Source organism: Ciconia boyciana, chromosome 8 (genome assembly GCF_034638445.1).
Source record: "Ciconia boyciana chromosome 8, ASM3463844v1, whole genome shotgun sequence".
Classification (NCBI taxonomy): Eukaryota; Metazoa; Chordata; class Aves; order Ciconiiformes; family Ciconiidae; genus Ciconia; species Ciconia boyciana.
Genome location: NC_132941.1, coordinates 18,118,865 through 18,132,120, shown reverse-complemented (window position 1 = coordinate 18,132,120; position 13,256 = coordinate 18,118,865). Strand labels below are relative to the sequence as shown.

The 13,256-nt window shown below is 42.3% G+C and overlaps 1 protein-coding gene across 12 annotated transcripts in view; it reads left to right on the top strand.

Annotated features, from left to right (window-relative positions):
- The first annotated feature begins 663 nt into the window (after positions 1 to 663).
- Positions 664 to 13,256, top strand: part of APBA2 (amyloid beta precursor protein binding family A member 2) — a 110,364-nt gene continuing 97,771 nt past the window's right edge. For 6 of the 12 annotated variants that reach the window (XR_012043886.1, XM_072870824.1, XM_072870822.1 and 3 more), the window contains exons 1-2: positions 671 to 784; positions 4,879 to 4,987. The gene's annotated coding sequence lies outside the window, so the exon portion shown is untranslated. Of the gene's footprint in view, positions 785 to 4,878; positions 4,988 to 13,256 lie in introns of all 12 variants that reach the window. The other 6 variants (XM_072870828.1, XM_072870826.1, XM_072870825.1 and 3 more) reach the window with 4 other exon arrangements.

Genomic DNA, 13,256 nt, shown 5'->3' with positions numbered 1-13,256 from the left:
CCGTGCAGGGTGGCCTTGCCACGCGTCACAGCAGGACTGGAGGTCTCCAACAAACATACCTGCCTACCGTTGCTGCTTGAGGGGCTCCTGAAGGGTAGCCAGGCCTAAGGGTTGCTCCATCCTGCGGGCTGGAGGTGCAGGAGTGACGCACCCTGCAGCCAGCTCTCCTCAGTGTCCAGGTCTGGGCAAGCTCCTCCACAGGCACGTGTGAAGCTGGCGCAGAGCTGGGCCTCCTGCCTGCAGTATCTGTGAAGAGCATATTTGACAGGTTAGTCCGCATCACCAAGCCACCCACTTCTTGTGCCATTTTGTGAGAAACTCAGGGACGTACAAACACGGCATCACCTCACCGGCCCTCTGTACGGCAGCGCAGGGAGTTCTGCCATTACCTCTTCCAACCTCCCTGGGAGCAGGCCGAGCAGGACCCCCTGAGCGGAGAGCGACGCCCGCGCTTCGGGACACGAAGGCTGGCAGGCAGGGCCGGGGGCAACTGAGCGGTGGGGGCAGCAGGCCGGAGTGGGCGGGCTGAGGCAACGCTGAGGAGAAGCGAGAGTCTCCGGGCGGCCCCGCCGCGCCGGCCCGGCCCCCCGAGCCGCCGCGGCGGCCGGGGTATGCACCATGCAGGTTCCCGGGCGGCCGGCGGTATTCCCGCACGCAGCTTCCCGGGCCCACTAGCCGTCTCGGTGTGTGGCGCTGAGGCAGGCACACAAAAGAGCGGCTGCAGCTGCCCCCGTGTCCCCGCCGCGGCGCGGGGTGCGGATCGGCCCCGTCGTTGCCAGCAGGGGTAAGGAGCGGGTGCGCAGGGCGGGGGACCGGCAGCTCCGCGGGCGTGGGGCAGCAGCATCCCTGCGGGTCCCCTCAGGGGAGCGGGGAGCCCGCGGGGCCGGGCGGGCGCTGAGGGGGCGCCGAGGGGGCGCCGCGGCCACCCCCGCCCCGCGCGAGCGCGGACATTGCTCCCCTCAAAATCGGGGCTGGGGGCTGCCCGCCCCGCCAGCAGCTGCCCCCACCTCATCCTCATGCCCTGGCGACCGAGCTACCCGCAAGGGGACGGGCAGCCGGGGTGAAGGAGAGCCCCTGCGGCATGGAGTAGCCGCCGGTGTGGTCGCGGTCAGCGGCGCGGCGGCGGGGGGCTCCGGCACAGGGGGCCGCCGCACGCCCACATGTCCCCACTGGCACGGAGCCGCTCTTCTGCCCGCTGTGGCGGGGAGGCGGCGGTGGAGGAGCCGCGCCGCCACCGCCTCCTGTCAGCCGTTGGAGAGCTGGCAACGTCTCCCCAGAGCCGGGCTGCCGTTGGGGACAGCGGGTGCTTCGCGCTGCCGGCTCGCGATCAGCTCCGTCTCGGGAGGGCTGCGAGCTCTCCGGCTCAGCCCGCCCTCCCAACCGCCTCACCTCAGCTGTGCCTTAACGTCTGCTTTCGGCAATGCAGGGACCGACAATGCAACATATACATAATGCCTCTGTTTTGTGGGAGGGCAGGAGGCTTAGGAGTCTGTTTGTCTTAATAGAGTCAAAAGAAATGCGAGAGGAGCCCTCATGTAATGCAGCACCGCTAAGAGTTTGTATTTGTTTCTGATTTCATGCCTCCAGTGTAGCAAATGGATCAGAGCTTTTGATCCACTCTTTTCCTGTTCCCTTAATCATGAGGTCTGGAGGGAAGAAGCTGCTCAATTAAGAACACTTGATTTTTGTTGGGATAAACAGCATGAGACATTATAGCATGGTCTGTTTTCTCCTTTCTGAACAGTTTTTTGAATACGTGTGGGGGGGTTGTATTGCCATAACAAAAGGGATGGGGGTGGGGGAGAGGAAGGGAATGCTGCGTTTCGAGCTGCGTCTTGGAAAGGCAAAGACTGGCTTATTTTGCCTCAACTAGCAGTCTGCGCTTTCAGATTTACGTACTTTGCATCCTCAATGTCGTTTTGAGGGTTGTTGCATTCTAGTGAGGCCATACAAGAAAATAAATTTAAATAAAGACAAGAGATCATACACCGTTCATAGTACAGAGATAATGTGCACTGCAGTGATGTTTAAGAAAAGTCTTAAATTACTGTGACCAGTTTGGGTAAAAAATGCAAGTAGCATTTCAGTTGTATTACCTGGTCAAGGCCACCTGTAATCTCCCAGGAGGGGCTGGGAAATCCATTTGCAGAAAAGGTATTTCATGTATTATGTCTGTTACCCAAGAATCCCTCATTACTTAACCAGCAGAACTGAAAAACAGAAGCAATCCTATTGTATTTTTATGTGGTTGTGTGTAAGCAACAGTATTTCCACATAAGATAATTTTAAAAGGGAGAAATTTTAGTGTAATTCTTTATTGCCACTTAAGTAAAAATACAGTATGTGCTGGTTATCTGTATGTTGAAAAGCATAAGATTGAAGTTTATGTTAAAGCATAAGATTCCAGTTTATCACTGTATAGTCCAGATTCTCCTCCGTATGGGACAGACAAGGATGAAAGAGCTTTTCTTTCCGTATATTGTTCTATGGGTACTAAACTACTCAAGGGGAAGCCACTGTCCTTACTCCACTTTGGGCTTATAGGATTTCAGGCTGCAGACTTGTCCTCGTAAACCTTGATTGTCAGGCTTCCTAAACCTAAATTCTGAGATAGTTTAGCCCTTATCTGCACTTGGAAATATCTAAAGCTATTTTTCAAAATGCAATGTTGCCTCTAATCAGCAGCTGCATTACTGCTTCCCCTTGATCCTCTATTGTGAAGGAAAAGTGTTATTGAAAAGGCCATAGCTGCTCAGCTCTTTTGGCCAAAGACTTATGTTTCTAAGGAAGAATCTCAAAAAGCATTTTTTGTACAGTTACTTGGTTAATGCCAGTTCAGGTTGGAGACTGGACATGAATTTAAACAAGAGCTAGGTCTTTAACAAGTGACCTTTGCTTAAGGCTGTGAACATGAGGAACCACTTCAAGAAGCATAATTTTACCATCTCTCCAGCTGTTCTGATAAGAACATTTGCTAAGAAATAATTTGTGAAAATACCATGGTTTAAACCTTTTCCAGTTTATATTCCTGTGCTGAAGGTAGAGAAATCTATTAAGAAGTGATCTATTCCAGGCTACCAGCTCACAGAGAGAAATACAGAAGATCCTGGTTTTGTCCAGAACAAGATCTTGGTTGTAGCCTTTGAAGATATCAAGTTTTAGGTGCTTTTGCAGACTTTTTATATCCATTTCCCTTGTAATCTGTGTTTAAATAAACAAGGCAATGTTTTCATTTAAGCCATTGCAATGGTAGAGGCTGAGCAGTAGCCCTGCCGAGAAGGCCTAGAGGTCCTGGTGGACAACAAGCTGTACATGCACCGGCCACGTACCCTGGCAACAAAGGTAGTTGGGAGCATCCTGGTCTGTACAAACAAGAATGCAGCCAGTAGATCAAGGGAAGTAAATATCCCCCTCTACTCATCATTCAGTAGACCGCATCCAGTTTTGGTCCCCCCTGGTACAAGGAAGATATCAGTGAACTGGAGTTCTGCAGAGGCCACCAAAGTGGTTGGGGCTGGAGGCCAGGGTCTGTGAGGAGAGGGTGAGGGAGTGGGGCTTGCTCAGCCTGCAGAAGGGGAGGCTTTGGGGGGATTTAATAGCAGCCTTCCAGTACCTACAAGGAGGTCTTCAGGGAAGTGGAGCAGACTCATCACAGTGGTATGTGGCAGAGAATGAAAGACAATAGACATATGTTGAAACAAGAGGTTCAGGCTGAATACAAACAAAATCTTTTGCCCCTCAAGGACAATCGTACATGGGAACAGATAGCCCAGAGAGGTTGTGTGGTCTCTGTCCTCGGAGGTTTGTAAGACCAGACTGGATGATGCCCTGAGCAACCTGATCAGGCCTCAGTGATGACTCTGGTTTGAGCAGGATGTTGGACGAGAGACCTCCGACATTCTGTCCAACCTGAATTGCTCTATGATCCTATGAAGAGTGGTATGTTTGTGCCTATCCGTACATCATACAAGAAGCAGACATGTTTCTGGCAGTCAGTATTTTTTTAGAAAGAAAGAACTAGGGCTTCCATTCTTGGGCTAATCCATGCATCTCAGCAAAGACGGAGTATAATATCAGTATAATGCATTGGCCTCTATTACCTATGTAATAGTACATTACTATGAGTACAAACTAATACCTTACTATAAGCCTCCCACGGAAGAAATAGTTGCTTGAAATATTTTTATTTTAATGTAGATATAAAGAAAAAGAAAGGAAGAACATACTTCTTGCAAGCAAGAACCTTTCTACGTAGTATTTTTGGCACTCCTGTGAGGCAATTAAAGCCTTGCAACATTAGTGCAAGAGACATAACGGTAGTTCTTACAGCTGGAGAAAATAAAGCACTGATGCAGTCACATGTACTTCACAAGTTAAGAGAAAGAGCTGAAAGTGGAATCAGAATTCACTAGTTTTTAGACACTCCACAAAACATGCAATTGCTGAGTCAAATGTTCATTATAAGTACTCTGGATACTTGCAAATGCTTTTAGTCTAGGGGGGAGAGCATTAAAATGTAAGATTTTTTTTTTTTTTTTTTCCTGAGGACCCATTTTGCCTTGAGAGCTGTGTGAAAAGCAGCTCAAGAAAGCACCATGTGTTTCTTGAAGTGTTCAGTGCTTTAGGCTTGTGCTGCCTGCAGGAGCTGAACATGCAGCACCTAGGCTTTATCATGGCATCCATGAGAAGAGGGCTTTCATTCCAGTTCTCAGTTTTGTCTGAACTTAAGTCTCATCTTGGCTAATGATACTGTTTTCCAGAAGAAAGGTCTTATACAACTGGTAAAAACACATATAGAATGAACTGTTTGTTTCTGATGCTGGTAGGTAAATGCACTGTCATTTGAGTACATGACATGCCTTTTCTTTTTTGTTGCAGTACTTACTGTCTTCATTCACCTGCTGCAGCAGAGGAAGGTGACTTGCACTTCAAGAGGAGTAAGTTAGAGCTGAGCAGAGACTGGTACGGAAAACTCTAGGATTAATAGGTACTTCCACCTAAGCAAAAGAGGGAGAACTAGAAGCCCTGTAGGTAGGGATGGCAAGGAGGAAGTGTCATTGTTCTCAGATGATAAGGTTGCATGAAATACTGCTGGAGATGCATACTCTGAAGTATACCTGTGCATGAAGGGATCATTTTCTCTTGAAACAGAAGAAAATGAAGAGGAAAGGAAAGTTGGCAAAAAGATATAAAAAAGTCCTGGAATGGAGAAATACGTCAGTTATAACCAGTGTGAGCTTTGGAGTCTCGATAAGGATTTTCAAATAACAGTACTTCTGCAATGCAGACATCCACTGATACCTACCTGGACTACCAGTGGGAGCTGCATGGAGGAGTATCTTGGAATAGTTGTCTGTTTTGAACTATTAAGATGAAGTTTCCTTCAGAAAATAGCCCTTCTAGTTACAGACTTTGTAGTGAAGATTCAGCTACATAGGAATAACTTGTTACTGTTTTATTACTTAAAAGGCAGGTTGAATATTTCCATTCTATTAATTGCATGAAGTAGTTTTTGAACTTTGTTTTGTACATTGATGTTACGAATATTTGTGAGCATGTCACCAGCTAGCATTATTTCCAGACTTCTGTCTTTCCTTTTACTTTCTGAGAGATCCCCCTCACAGACTCACTTGTCAAGTACAACCTCTGCGGAAGTTCCTCTCCCCAAGTCAATTGTACCGTAACCCTGATCATTTTCAAAGAGTGAAGTCTGCTGGTTTTATTCCTAAAATGTTTCTACGAGGGAGGGGCCTGACCTTGCAAGTTTTGCTTTTATACGTCATCTACCTTTGTGTGTTAAGGGTTCACAGGATCTAATCCTTGAAGAATTTAGTGACATTCTTTCACCTGAGTACAGTGGTTAGATTTAGCTAAGATTTCATAATGTGGTCATAGCAGGCAAGTTACTTCTTACTATGATGAGTATAGCAACATCTTCTTAAAAAACCAAACAAACAGCCAGCTTACAACCCAACATAATAGTTTTGTAACACTAACCATGAGTGTCAACACTGTTCTGGTGCGTATGCAGATCTAGATGCTTGACCACTGTAGTCCAGAATGCCAAGTGATGTTGTCTAACATGGGAACATAGGGCTTTTTGGGTTCATTTCCATTTTCTCTGGTAAGGTATTTTTCTTGCAGTGACAGTAGAAGAGTCATCTCTGCTTTCCGGTTGTTCCACTTCAGATTTGGTGTGAGTGACAGCCAAGTGATTATCTTAGCATGACACTGCAGGGTTCTCCGGGGGATTTAGTGAGCTAGTAATTCCAGTAAAAATTGAACAGAAAATTCATATTTTAGCAGATAAACAGAGATGGAGAATTCATATTCTTATGTATAGACTTTCATCATTCCATCTCACTGTGTTAAGAGCCTGAGTCCACAGAAAGAGCTTAATTCAGTTGAGGTTTTAGGAATGACATCAGAATGATCGCCTGGGATCACTGTGTGGTCTGCTCCTCTGGATAAGCTGCTGAAGAAGGAAGCATAGGAATAAATGTAGAAGACCTTGCATATCTTGGGGTTCTAACAGTTGATGTAAACCTCAGTTACGCTACAAACTGGCAACAGACAGCAGTGACAATGTCACCTCAATTCTCCACAAACATATTCTGTCTATCTTTGGGCGAATCACATGGACAGATCTCTTAAGGGCCTCTGGAAGGGCCTCCTTAGGCATCCTGCCATGCAAAAGACCACTGGTCTCATGCAAAGTGACCCTGTAGCACCCAGAAATCCTCAATCAGAGGGAAGATTAAGTCATTATAGCATTTCATACTAAGGAAGAAACAAAGTGCATCAAAAGCCAGGTGGAACCAACTCCTGTTGTCACAAAACATTTGTGACAGGGCAGGCATTTTTGAAGTGGTTATGGTAATAAAACATGCTCATCTTCTACATAGGGAGAGACCTGTAGACCTGTAAGTGCTGACTTACTTTAGGAGTTCTAAACTGATTAGAGGAATAAAATTAGCATATCAGAAAGCAAGAGAACATGGGAGGAAGGAAGGAAAGAAGGAGGAGGGGAGACAAGACAAAACTGTATTGTTGGTGGTGATAGTGGTATGTCTGTATGTGAAAATTCCCTGAGGAGGAAAAGGAAGTGACAGGAATTTTTGAAGTGTAGGCTCCAAAAGAGTGAATGTTTAGGTAGAAGTAGGGAGCCTGGATGAAACATTAGCTGCAATTCCAAAATCAAGGCGATACCTGCCTCAAATTGTATGAAACAGAAGACTATGAAGTCATCCGTGCGTTGTCTGCATTAAACCAGGATAAACAACTACAAGGAACAGAAAATACAGGCTCTATGTCTGTCTGGTTTTGGTGCTCAATTATTCCACAAACATTTAGACAAGTATTTCTAAACAGCATTTTTTCCCTCTATACAAGGCATAACATAGGGTGAGAAGCCCAGGTTCCACAAGGACAGCACCTATCTAAACAGTATCATAAGAACCTCCCAGAAGGAGTAGCTGTGTTTGGCATTCAGTGTTCAGGTTCAGTGAAATAGCTGATCTTTATGTGAGAGAAAGAATAATAAAGAAAATAATTCCCACACAGCCCTCCACATATTTACTGCCTTCATGCACTAGACAGAAACAAAGGTGCTTGGGTGGACTTTCTGTCACCCGCTGTGCCCTTCAAAATCAGATTGTCTGCTATACTTTATTGGTTAGCCTGTCTTTCTAGGGAGTCTCAGAAATGCTAGTTAACTTTGCCTTTTCCTGCCCTAGCAAAATGGTAATATATTCCTGAGTGCCTGGTTACTGAAGCAACTGGAGCAACTGAAGAGAGTGAGTGTTGCACAGACTAGGTTCTGTTCTGGAATGACATAGGATTTTATTTTTTTTTTTTTTCCCCTATCACCAAGAGTGAAATGACATCAAGCAATTGATGTTACTCTCTAGAATCACTGATACCAGCTACCACAAAAATATCATTTCAGTGCAAGGGCAAATGCACCCTTTTGGTTTAGTCAAATCTTAAAATAGGCCTCAAAGCTCATGCTCTAAAAGCCAAGAGAGATGCCTTTTCAACACATCAGGGAGAGTGCATGGAGATGGCATTGCTTGTTTCTCGTTCAGAAACAAGATTGCTTCAGAGCTGCTGTAGTCCTCAAATCCACACCAAATCTCTCTTCTGGGAATGAAATCTTGTATTAAACACTGTTACTAAACATATCCTTTTTTTTTTTCTTTCTCTTTTAATGTTTTCTTCTAATCTGTAGCTTTTCTGCCTATTAAGGATGGCCATCCTGACTGCTACCAGGTTTCACAGGGTTGCTGTGCTGTCTTGAGTTTCAAAGACCACTACAACTACTAATGTAGGAATAGTCATAAAGGCAGTTACACAAAGAACACGAATATTTCTACTCAGAAACTGATCCAGTATGGGAAAGCAGGAAAGACTTGCCTCGATTGCAGATTCTTACTATGCAGCATAGCATGTTGTTGCCATGCTACCAGCATTGCTTGCCTTGATATTTAAATTTACCCTTAAGAGATTTGCATTTAAAATGAACATTTAAAATTTGCATTTTAATGAACAGTACATTAAAATATAAAATAACCTGACAAGACATATGTCTTGTCACCAATTTGTTTATCTATTTTTGACCTCTACAGATTTTTATTTTCTTTCCCAAATAAACTCCACCATAATAACAAATCTCAGAGATGAACGAACCAAAGAAATATGGAAAGGTTCTGTTTGGTAGTGCAATAAAGGTTTATATCAAGGGAGGAATATAAATTACAGTTTCAATACTTAACGAAAATGTGCATTTTGCCTGGCTCAGTTGCCATCCTTCATAGTCTCTGATTTAGCACTACAAAGGGAAATCAGAGTATAATGATATTTTCTTGTTACTGCTGGGTTGTGGAGGAGAAAGGAATGTTATTTTTTTATATATATGTGTGTGTGTGTATATATATAATATGTCTTTAGGCACAAAATCTTGTGTTACTGGAAGACAACTCTTGATTAGAGATAAGGCAGCTTTAAAAATAAACTTATCCCTGTGATATTCTTAGCCAATGAATCAGTGTGGCTTTAATTATGTAGAAGTATTTGACATATTATGGCCCAGGAGATAAGAGCTGTCGCATACTGGATGATAGAAAGGGAAGGAATTCTATTGGTGACTAGAAATTCCATGCTCAGTGCTGCATCAGAGGCACAAAATGAGCAGTGGAGGGGAACACTTCCTAGTAAATATTGATTTGCATTGCATTTCTGATTCCAATATTATGAAGGTTGTTGGTGGCAGAATTCTTCATTCCTGGTAAATGATTGCCTGCTTTCTTGATGGAAGACTTGCCATGAAAATACCTGTGTGGTATCAGGAGTGTGCCTTTAAATAAATTCTGTTGGTTTTTTGTTGTTTGTTTTTGTTTGGGTTTTTTTTTAAATAAGAAAAGGTTTTTCTTTGTGTTTCAATGGTAGGTGGAAATCTCCCTCTGTTCTTCCCGAGGTAAAAGGCACAGAAGGTGCGTGTTGTGATATTTGCAGTTTTCAGTACTTGGAAAGAGACCACCTTAGGGTTTTTAGCACATCTATTCCACACCTATCTGCAGTGATAATAAATTATCTCTACAGCATGTGTTTCTGATATTTGTCCTCCATTTATTATTCAACTCATCTGCATCATAACTGGACCCACCCACTAGCAGATGATCTAATTAGAAATAATTATTTGACGGGGAAAAAAAGTGCTGTTAAGATTATATTACTCTAGGGATGAATAACCTCGTGTCAGTTTTATTGCAGCATAAGATGTATACATTGGTACTGTAATTCTTTTGTACTGTCATACTAGGTAAGATTTAGCTTTTGAACTTATCAGAAAGTGTCAAAGCAAAGGAAATAAATTTGATGGCCCTGTTTTACTGATGGGGAGTCACTGAAATGACTTGCCCAGAATCATTCACCCTGCTGGGTGACTGAACCAGGAATAATACCAAGGTCTCTGGACTAGTTGCCTAAAGGTTTATCCACAGTACTATCTTAGCCTGATTCTTGCTTTGTACAGTAGCATTTAGGAGAATAACAAACTGTTAGCTGATCTTCTTTCTATCATACAAATATCTTTCTCACATTTTGGTACAAGAATGATTTGCTTTGTGAGAAGGTACTTTGTACAAAACATAGTAAAGAACCTTAGTAATCTATGCTTTGCTCCCTAAAGACTGGAATGAGGGAAAACTGAGTATTGGGGAAGGAGTTATTTATTACAGCGCTACTAGCCCTTTGTGACAGTATTTTTTTTTTCCCTGTGCATATATCTATATTTGTTTTGGAGGTTTTAAATCACAATTTAGTAAAATCTCTGGCTTATTCTTGAGCCAACATTGATTTAACTTAGATTTGTTAACACTTTTTAGTATTGGGAGTCTTATGATATTTCATGGTTTAGTTAAGGCTCCAGCTGTTGGTGTGTGAGAATCACGGCTTCGAGTTTCTACTCACACAGGCTCCAGGAATGGAGAAACTGTGAATGTGTACTTTAAACATCTGCGGACAATATGATACCTTTAAATAATTTTGGAATTCTTGTGATTGGCAGTGCTGTAGCAGTTGTAGTGGAAATAAGTTCCTTAATATTAACCAGCATCTCTTTGAATGATATAAGCTTGAGTTATTGGTTTTCTTTCTGATGGTACTTAACATTTTTATAACCATTCATAATAAATATAAACAAGCCAAATGCCATCCAGTTTCTGAACCAGCTGTTTTATCAATCAATAGTCCATGGTGTTACATATTTTCATCTATGCACTGATAATCTTAATTAAATTAATTTAGTAATTAAGGTAACGTAGTAACCTACTATAGTACTGGTAAATACCATCACAAGGTTGGGAAACATGAAATCTGTATGCTGCTGCTCTGTTTCTGACCCTCCCCATGCTTTCACAGAATGAATCTTGTCTTTTGACAGGACAAAATCCATATTGCTTTTAAGATGATCTCTCTCTCATCATCGGATGAATTTATGACTAACTGGGGCTGACAGCTGAGGTTGACCCTAGCTGACTGGTTGACACCTTGTAACATGTTGGTCCCATCGACACAATGACTGTCATCGCCTCAGGCTGGACTGGTAGTAGTCCTTCCTCCTCCTCTCTTCTTCAGACCATCCTGTGAGGCCAATGAGGCTCAGCAGGAGTAGTTTCTCTTGCTGAGCTGCATGCCAGGCTCCCTATCACAGGATGCATGCTGAAGACTGTAGAGACCCTCACATATCATAAAGACAAGCAATGGGGGAAATTAAAACAGGAATTTTTACACAGTAAAGTTTGAAGTTTGCCCTACGTGTGGAACTAAACTAAACAACATAGTAGCATCCTGAATGAAATGGAGGTACTTGGAAAAAAAAAATTAAAAATCTTTATTGTAGTGGAGCCTACGAGCCAACTAAGTGTATAGGATCCCTTTGTGGTAGGCATTTACAAAGACAGCAGTCATTGCTCAAAAGACTGACCTATCTAAGTAGACTTGGCAGTTTGATATCTTCTGTTTACATTTGTCTGATAGAGGAAAAGAATATTGCAAGAGTGTAAAAGTGTGGTACAGAGCCAATATAACCTTATATGATGGTAGAGATAGGGTGTGAAGCACTGGATTTAATCAATAACACAGACTAAACATTTACTGAAAACTTGGAATAATAGGTATGTCTGTAATTATAACTTAAAATAGCTTAAATGTACTTAACTGGAAAATCTTAATTTGGTTTTGCTATTTAGTTGAATTTTGCTCTTAATCTTCTTGCTGGCTTAAACTATGAAGGTAAAAATAATTGCCCTTATAAATGAATGTACTAAATAATTTGCTTATCTGAATATGAAGAGCATGTGGAAAAAAGTTCTCTGCCTTGGAGACTATAAAAGGATGTCTTTGCAGTTATTACACTGTTTCCATTGTTGTTGTTCTTGACCAGTACTGTGTCAGTGTGTGGGGTGTGAGTGTGTTTGGTTTTGTTTTTTAAACAGACTCCCCAAAGTCCGCTTCATTTGTCTGTCACCTGTAGACTTACTTATAGATTTTTAAGCTCTTTGTGGCAGGAATGTGTGCAGAATACTTAACATAACAAAATCTTGGTTAATGGAGTTTTCCACAACACACATAATTTAGGATTTATTTGCCCCCACCTAACAGTTGTTACTATAGCAAATACAAGATGAAGAATTAAATGGAAAGGAGAATATTATGTGACTGTTTAGGGCTTGAATCTGATAGAGAGATATAAAAGGGCACAGAAGTTGATTATAACCTTGCAATGCGAGGCTACATATGATGGGACAAAGTTGTATCCTGCGGGGAGGCGTTCTAAGTGCCTGCCAAAATCCACTGAGGAAGCTCACAAAGGGTCTGCACAGTGTTAGGTTGTTGTTGTTTTACAATGGTGGGCAACTTCTGTTATTAAGGGACTGTGTCATATCTTTGCAATTTAAGTGGCTGGAAGCTAACCTTTGATTTGAACTGGGTGCAGCTCAACGGTATTTCAAGACTTCAATTTTGCTACAAGCTACAAACTTACCTGCAGTACTCTGGTCCCCCAGAATGTCCCACCAGCCCCAGCAGGACTATAGCTGTACGTCTGTTTGTAACATAGGAATGCTGCCATGGTGTAGTTGTTCAGACCATAATAATTAAGCTTAGAAAGATGAAACCTAGTTGACTTGATAGAAAAATAGGAATTTTTCCAATTGTTAGAGGAATTAGTCTACATTCAACTTTCCCAATTAGCACAACAATTACATAATATGTAGTAGTCTTTAAGGATCACTTTCCGCCAGCTATAATACTTGGTGCCATATATGTATGTAACTGTAGACAAGACATTACTTATTCTAAACCGGATACCAAAATTTATACACATACTGTCCTGAGCATCAGTTGAAGACAAACCAATCTATTTATGAACAAAAAATCAAACCACTGAAGAATAAGTATTAGCAAGACTCATATTGCTGTTTACATTCTTGCCTTACTAGTTCTTTAGTGATGAGAGATGCAGAGTACTGAACTGGAAAATTCATAGATAAATACAAAATAGACTGACCCACAATGTACCAATGGGATGTCTCAGGTAAGATGTTTCAGTAATCTGTCAACTATTTCATTTTGAAAAGAAAAACATTAATTCTCGAAAGTGTTATCCAAATGCATAGCTACATTTACTAAGAGCCTAGGAAATGTGTTGTTTATTTAAATGCGTTAAGCAAACCAGAATTATCTTACAACAAATA